Raw genomic sequence first — 7,751 nt, 5'->3', positions numbered from 1 at the left:
TGTGACCTTCACCTGCAGCTAAACGCCAGAACTCCATGTCCACTGTGCATAGGGCCTAAAAGCATAAAACATTTACTACATACAGTATGTACATATGCACATTTACAAAAAAAAATAATTTTATTTTTATTTTGCTATGATATGCTCTTTCTCTAAGCACAAATACATTTCTCCCAGCCACTAATCAGGGTTAATCCTGCATTTGTTTTATGAAGGGCAGCCCCAGGGACCCTGCAAACGATGTGTGCTCTGGCTGCAGTGCATTACAGACAGATTAGGTGAACTGAGGGGACTCGCTGACTTTAGAATAGTAGCGGCATTTCCAGGATAGCAATATTAGCTCACTGATTGCTTTCACCTGTAGCCTGGAATTGCTTTTTAAAGAGAATGAAGATGTTGCTTAGAAACAAAGCACTGTCTACATAACCCCTTGTGGAGGACCTATCTCCGTAATACAATGCTGGCTTCTAAAAGACACAAGAAATGCAAAAATGCCTTTTCTATAAGATACTCATTGGCCAGTGTCGGGATCATCTAAGTTAAAGTTGAACTCAGGGATTTTTGTAAAAAAAAAACATACCCTTGCAGTGGGGGAACCTGTCAAGCTGCTGCTCAAAAAAGAAAATCAATCCCTGCCAATCCTTAAAATACTGCTGCCAATAATGACTGCTGTCAAACTGCAGAGCAGCAGGAGGAAAGCTTTTACACAGAACCAGGCCATGACCCAGCACTTGAGAAACATTGCTCTAGGAATGGAGGGCTAAGCTGAAATGCCTACCTTTTTCTTGGCAGGCTTTCAGCCCTCACCTCTTCTCTCTCATGTAATAGGTTGCGAGTGGGCCCTCATCATTCTTATATCAAATGCAGGACTACTGATCCTGCATTGTACAGGACAGCATCAGAGCAAGATTGCTGACCAGAATGCCAATGAGATGGGGCTTCATGGAACAGGTCACACAGCATTATGAAAGCCTGTCAGAACAGATGTGTAAGTATTATAAGCTTATTTCACTTCCCCTAGACTTAATAAGCAGTTAACCCTTGCAGTATGGGGTGGGGTTGGGGGGTACAAGCGCCACTGCAAGGATATTTTTTACAAAAATCCTAGAGTTCAGTTTTAAGATTTACAATATAGATTACCTTATTTAAAATATACCTTTAAGTAACTTTCTAAGACTGAATGTTTGATATATCACAATATGCAGCAACCTCAGCATTTAAAAAGATGCTTCTTTTATATAATGTTGTGTTAATAAAAAGCAGTCCTTGATCTTTAGTCAAGTGACTTTATCTACAGTAGACTAGGATGTCATCAGTCTGCTGCAAGCAGAGGGAAACATTTCCACAACCTGTTCTGTGATCAGCTTGCAACTATGTAAAAATGTATTCAAATAATTTATAAACTTAAAGTTAACCGGTAATGGCAAATGTGTTTTGTTCAGGCTACAAGGGAAAGCAAGCCTGTTTACACCACTGTGAATGCAGGCCAATAAAGGAGCTGGTCTCAGCTTCAAGCAAATGTTGAGGTGTCAGGGCTTGGCTTCTAGCAGCTCTCTTCTCAGTGCTCAATGCTGCCATCTGCCAGTTTATTACCAGCCACTCATTGTTTCCACAATGACTCACCTGGTTACCATTACCTGCCCCATTAGTCCAACCTACAGCTAACCCCCTTTTGCTATTTAAACTGCTTTGCTCATTCCCTCCATGCCTTCGCCTGGTCAACTTCTCCAGTCTGTCTCTGCTTTGTTCCTGTTATGACTTTGCCTGGCTGACATGTCTTCTGGTTCCTGATCCTGATCTTTGACTTCTGACAATGCTGACTTCTGGCTTCCTGATTTCGGCTCGTCTGATTACCCGTTTTGGCTTCCTAACCCCGGCTTCTGTTTTTGAATAAAGCGGTGTCTCTGCTGCGCTGTTGTTATTTTTCTGTTTTTGACTATGTTCTTGATCTGTATCATTTTTACTATTACATTAAAGGTGTGATTTTTAACTGCATTTTCTGTCTCTGAATGGTTCATGGTCCCCGACATAAGCAAAGGATGAATCCCATGAAACGGCACATCAATGCAGACCCACTGTTATTGAAATTAATGGCATGGCAGTCTTAGCCTGGGCTCCCACCATGGCATGCCCTCAACATGTTAACTCCACCCCTCAGAGATCAATCATGGGGATGGGCCTGCCATTCATTCCAATACCAGTGGGTCGGCATTGATGTGCAGCTTCATGGAATCCATCTTTTATAAACCTAAAGTGTCATGCTAAAAGAGTAATATATATATATAAGGTATAAACATACAATATATGTGAAATAAATCCAGTGCAAATACACATATATATATACAAACCCAAATCCAAAAAAGTTGGGACACTGTACAAATTGTGAATAAAAACAGAATGCAATGATGTGGAACTTTCAAATTTTAATATTTTATTCAGAATACAACATAGATGACATATCAAATGTTTAAACTGAGAAAATGTATAATTTTAAGGGAACAATAAGTTAATTTTTCATGGCATCAACACATCTCAAAAAAGTTGGGACAAGGCCATGTTTACCACTGTGTGGCATCCCCTCTTCTTTTTATAACAGTCTGCAAATGTCTGGGGACTGAGGAGACAAGTTGTTCAAGTTTAGGAATAGGAATGTTGTCCCATTCTTGTCTAATACAGGCTTCTAGTTGCTCAGTTGTCTTAGGTCTTCTTTGTTGCATCTTCCTCTTTATGATGCGCCAAATGTTCTCTATGAGTGAAAGATCTGGGCTGCAGGCTGGCCATTTCAGTACCCGGATCCTTCTTCTATGCAGCCATGATGTTGTAATTGATGCAGTATGTGGTCTGGCATTGTCATGTTGGAAAACGCAAGGTCTTCCCTGAAAAAGAAGACATCTGGATGGGAGCATATGTTGCTCTAGAAGTTGGATATACCTTTCAGCATTGATGGTGCCTTTCCAGATGTGTAAGCTGCCCATGCCACACGCACTCATGCAACTCCATACTATCAGAGATGCAGGCTTCTGAACTGAGCGCTGATAACAACTTGGGTTGTCCTTATCCTCTTTAGTCCGGATGACATGGCATCCCAGTTTTCCAAAAAGAACTTCAAATTTTGATTAGTCTGACCACAGAACAGTTTTCCACTTTGCCACAGACCATTTTCAATGAGCCTTGGCCCAGAGAAAACGAGATATGGCTTCTTTTTTGGCCTATAGAGTTTTAGTTGGCAACGGTGAATGGCACGGTGAAATGTGTTCACCAACAATGTTTTCTGAAAGGATTGCTGAGCCCATGTTGTGATTTCCATTACAGTAGCATTCCTGTATGTGATGAGGTGCCGCCTAAGGGCCCGAAGATCACGGGCATCCAGTATGGTTTTCCGGCCTTGACCCTTACGCACAGAGATTGTTCCAGATTTTCTGAATCTTTGGATGATATTATGCACTGTAGATGATGATAACTTCAAACTCTTTGCAATTTTTCTCTGGGAAACGCCTTTCTGATATTGCTCCACTATTTTTTGCCGCAGCATTGGGGGAATTGGTGATCCTCTGCCCATCTTGACTTCTGAGAGACACTGCCACTCTGAGAGGCTCTTTTTATACCCAACCATGTTGCCAATTGACCAAATAAGTTTTAAATTGGTCCTCCAGCTGTTCCTTATATGTACATTTAACTTTTCTAGCCTCTTATTGCTACCTGTCCCAACTTTTTTGGAATGTGTAGCTCTCATGAAATCCAAAATGAGCCAATTTTTGGCATGACATTTCAAAATCTCTGACTTTTAACATTTGATATGTTATCTATATTATATTGTGAATAAAATATAAGTTTATAAGATTTATAAATTAGTCCATTCCTTTTTTACTCACAATTTGTACAGTGTCCCAACTTTTTTGGAATTGGGTTTGTATATATATATATATAGGCCCACAGAGAGATATTGGTGATCTGAGCAGTCCCAAAGCGAAAGGTGAATCAGTTAATGGAACCCTAATCCACACCATTAGTAGATGTTCTGGGCACCACAACGCCCTTGAGTGCACGACCACCTCAGTGTACAATAAAAACTTGTGCCAGAGTTAGTGGACTCTTTAACCAAGAAAGAGTCAAAAAGGCACATGAATCTCAATAGTCACCAGTATGGGAGAGAGACATCTTCCAAGTCACCACCATTTCCTTATAGGTGCCAGATTGGAAAATGGAGATACCCCATGTTAACATGCAAAGAGGCCGGGGAAACCAAGTAGCATAAAACTTTGCTTATTTTTTTTTTTCTGCAGTAAGCTGGAGCAAGTGCACAGAAAAGGCGTTCTGACTTCTTGTTCCAGACCAGAAAGTACTACATAGTTACATAGTTAGTGAGGTTGAAAAAAGACATCAGTCCATCCAGTTCAACCTATGGTGTGTGTGTGTTTGCTGTTAACCGTGCATTGTATACCCCTGTATGTTGTGGTCTCTAAGGTGCCCATCTAATAGTTTTCTGAAACTATCAATACTTCCTGTAGATACGACTGCTTGTGGAAGAGAATTCCACATCCTTACCGCACTTACAGTGAAGAACCCCTTATGCATTTTAAGGTTAAACCGCCTTTCTTCTGGTTTTAGTGAGTGGCCACGTGTCTTATTGTATTCCCTTACTCTGAATAGTTTGTTCCTTATGCTAGGGTCGCCAGTACAGTATTTTTACATTGATATCATATCCCCCCTCAATCGTCTCTTCTCCAGAGAGAATAGGTTCAGTGCTTGTAGTCTTTCCTCATAGCTGATGTCCTCCATTCCCCTAATTATTTTTGTTGCCCTTCTCTGGACTCTTTCCAATTCCAGCACATCCTTCCTGAGGACCGGTGCCCAGAACTGGACAGCATACTCCAGATGTGGCCGGACCAGAGTCTTGTAGAGTGGGAGAATAATCTCTTTATTTCTGGAGTGAATCCCCTTTTTTATACATCCCAGTATTCTGTTGGCTTTGCTTGCAGCGGCTTGGCATTGCATGCCACTGCCAAGCCTGTTGTCTACCAGTACCCCCAAGTCTTTTTCCATCCTAGACTCACCCAGCGGTTCCCCCCCCCCCCCTATTGAGTAGCTTGCTTTCTGGTTTCTGGCCCCCAAGTGCATTACTTTACATTTTTCAACATTAAACCTCATCTGCCATGTAGTTGCCAACCCCGTTATTTTGTTCAGGTCCGCTTGTAAGGTTTCCACATCCTGCCAGAAGATATTGGCATGCTTAGTTTAGTATCATCCGCAAATACTGAGATTGTACTATATATCCCCTCCTCTAGATCATTTATAATTAAATTAAACGGGATTGGTCCCAGGACCGAACCCTGGGGGACCCCACTTTCCACACCCGCCCAATCCGAGTACTCCCCATTAATCATCACCCTCTGGACTCTCCCCTGGAGCCAGTTCTCTATCCAGGTACTCACCCTATGGTCCATACCTACCTTCCTTAGTTTGAACAGTAAGCGTCTGTGGGGAACGGTGTCAAAAGCCTTTGCAAAGTCCAGATACACCACATCCACAGGCCTACCTTTGTCTAGATGGCAGCTCACTTCATCATAGAAGGTTAATAGATTGGTTTGGCAAGAACGATTTTTCATGAATCCATGCTGATTACTACTAATAATACCATTTTCATTACTAAAGTATTGTATGTGGTCCCTTAACATCCCCTCCAAAATCTTGCAGACTACAGATGTTAGGCTGACCGGCCTATAGTTACCTGGAATACACCTCGGCCCCTTTTTAAATATTGGTACCACGTTGGCCTTTTTCCAATCAGCTGGCACCATACCCGTCTGTAAACTATCCTTAAAGATCAAGAATAATGGTCTGGCAATCACCTGGCTGAGCTCTTTAAGAACCCTCGGGTGCAAGCCATCCGGTCCCGGTGATTTATTTATGTTAAGTTTCTCTAGTTTAGTCTATCTTCTGTTAGCCATGGCGGCACTTCCTGAGGTGTGTTGTTTAGTTCGACCTTACAAGCTGGGTTAGTGTAGCCCCACGATTCTTTTGTGAAGACTGAAGAGAAGAAATTATTTAACACTTCCGCCTTTTCTCTGTCCTCATTGGCCATATTTCCTTTGTCGTCTTTTATGGGGCCAATGTGTTCTGGCCTCGCTTTCTTACTGTTTATATACTTAAAGAACTTCTTGGGGTTCATTTTACTCTCCTCCGCTATATGTCTCTCGTGTTCTATTTTAGCCACCCTGATTTAGTTTTTACATTTCTTATTACACTCTTTGTAATGCTTAAATGCTGCCAATGACCCCTCAGTCTTGTATTTTTTGAAGGCCTTTTCTTTAGCACTAATATGCATTTTTATGTTGGAGTTTAGCCACCCAGGGTTTAGTTTTGCTCTTTTAAATTTGTTTCCCTTTGGAATGCACTGGTCAATCCCCTTGTTAAGTAATATTACCTTCCCCACCGTGCCTTCCCTTTGAAGCTCTACCCATAGGGATTCTGCCTCGTCCTTAGCTCCGTTATTAATATCATCCCTCATATTTACCTGTACACTGTTCTTAATATACAGACATACCCCTCCCCCTTTTTTACCTTCTCTATCTCTGCGATAAAGGGAATACCCCTGAATGGTCGCCATCCAGTCATGGGAGCTGTCAAACCAAGTCTCAGTTATCCCCACAAAATCTAAGTCCTCCTCAAACATCAGCAGCTCCAGCTCTCCCATCTTGTTGGCTAGGCTTCTGGCATTGGTATACAAACCTCTTAATTTTGACCGGTTACATATATCCTCATTTGATGTTATTAGGCTGCTCTCTTGATTTTTCCCCATACCCACCCTGGGTATAGGAGCTCCGAACACCCTACCGCTAATGCCCCCATTTCTACCCTCTGAAACTTGCTTTCCACTGGCTAATTCTACATCTGTACCCTCCCCCCCATCACCTAGTTTAAAAGCCCCTCTAACTTTGTGGCCATCTTCTCACCCAGTACGGCTGCACCCTCCCCATTTAGGTGCAATCCGTCCCTACCAAAGAGCCGGTGGCCGACTGAGAAGTCAGCCAAGTTCTCCAGGAACCCGAAACAGCATTCTTTTTAGAAGGAGGCCAACAACCGCAGCCTTGTATTTTTTTATGGCAGGTTTTCAGCCCACAGTGTCTTTACCAGTGGTCCTCATTATGTCTCTCGCACTGTCAGGTAACTGCACTGTTCTGCGGTTTGAAGGTGCAAGATTCTGCATAATCAGAAGATATTAAGATTATTACAGCGAAGATTCACTGGGTGGTAACATGAAGATATATAAATATTGGTAACAAGTGCCACCTCCAAAATATAGAATCAACTAAAGCTGAAAAAATTTCATATATAGACTTTATAGGCACCACATAGGCCACATGCCAAAGATTCTGCATAGTATTAATTTACTACACTGCTCAAAAAATTAAAGGAACACTTTGAAAACACATCAGATCTCAATGGGGAAAAATATCATGTTGGATATCTATGTTGGATATCTATGCTGATATGGACTGGGTAATGTGTTAGAAATGAAAGGATGCCACATCGTTTGATGGAGATGAAAATTATCAACCTACAGAGGGCTGAATTTGAAGACAAAAAAAAAAGAAAATCAAAATGAAAAAATGATGCCGCAAGCTAGTCAATTTTGCTGCAATGTCATTGCAGCAACTCAAAATAGTTTGTATAGTATCATTGCAGCAACTCAAAAGTAGTTTGTATAGCCCCCACGTTCTTGTATGCATGCCTGACAACGTCTGGGCATG

The sequence above is a fragment of the Pelophylax lessonae genome (assembly GCF_965119305.1).
Source record: "Pelophylax lessonae genome assembly, chromosome: 5".
Taxonomy (NCBI): Eukaryota; Metazoa; Chordata; class Amphibia; order Anura; family Ranidae; genus Pelophylax; species Pelophylax lessonae.
The sequence above is the reverse complement of the archived record's forward strand: the minus strand, read 5'-3'. Positions refer to the sequence as shown.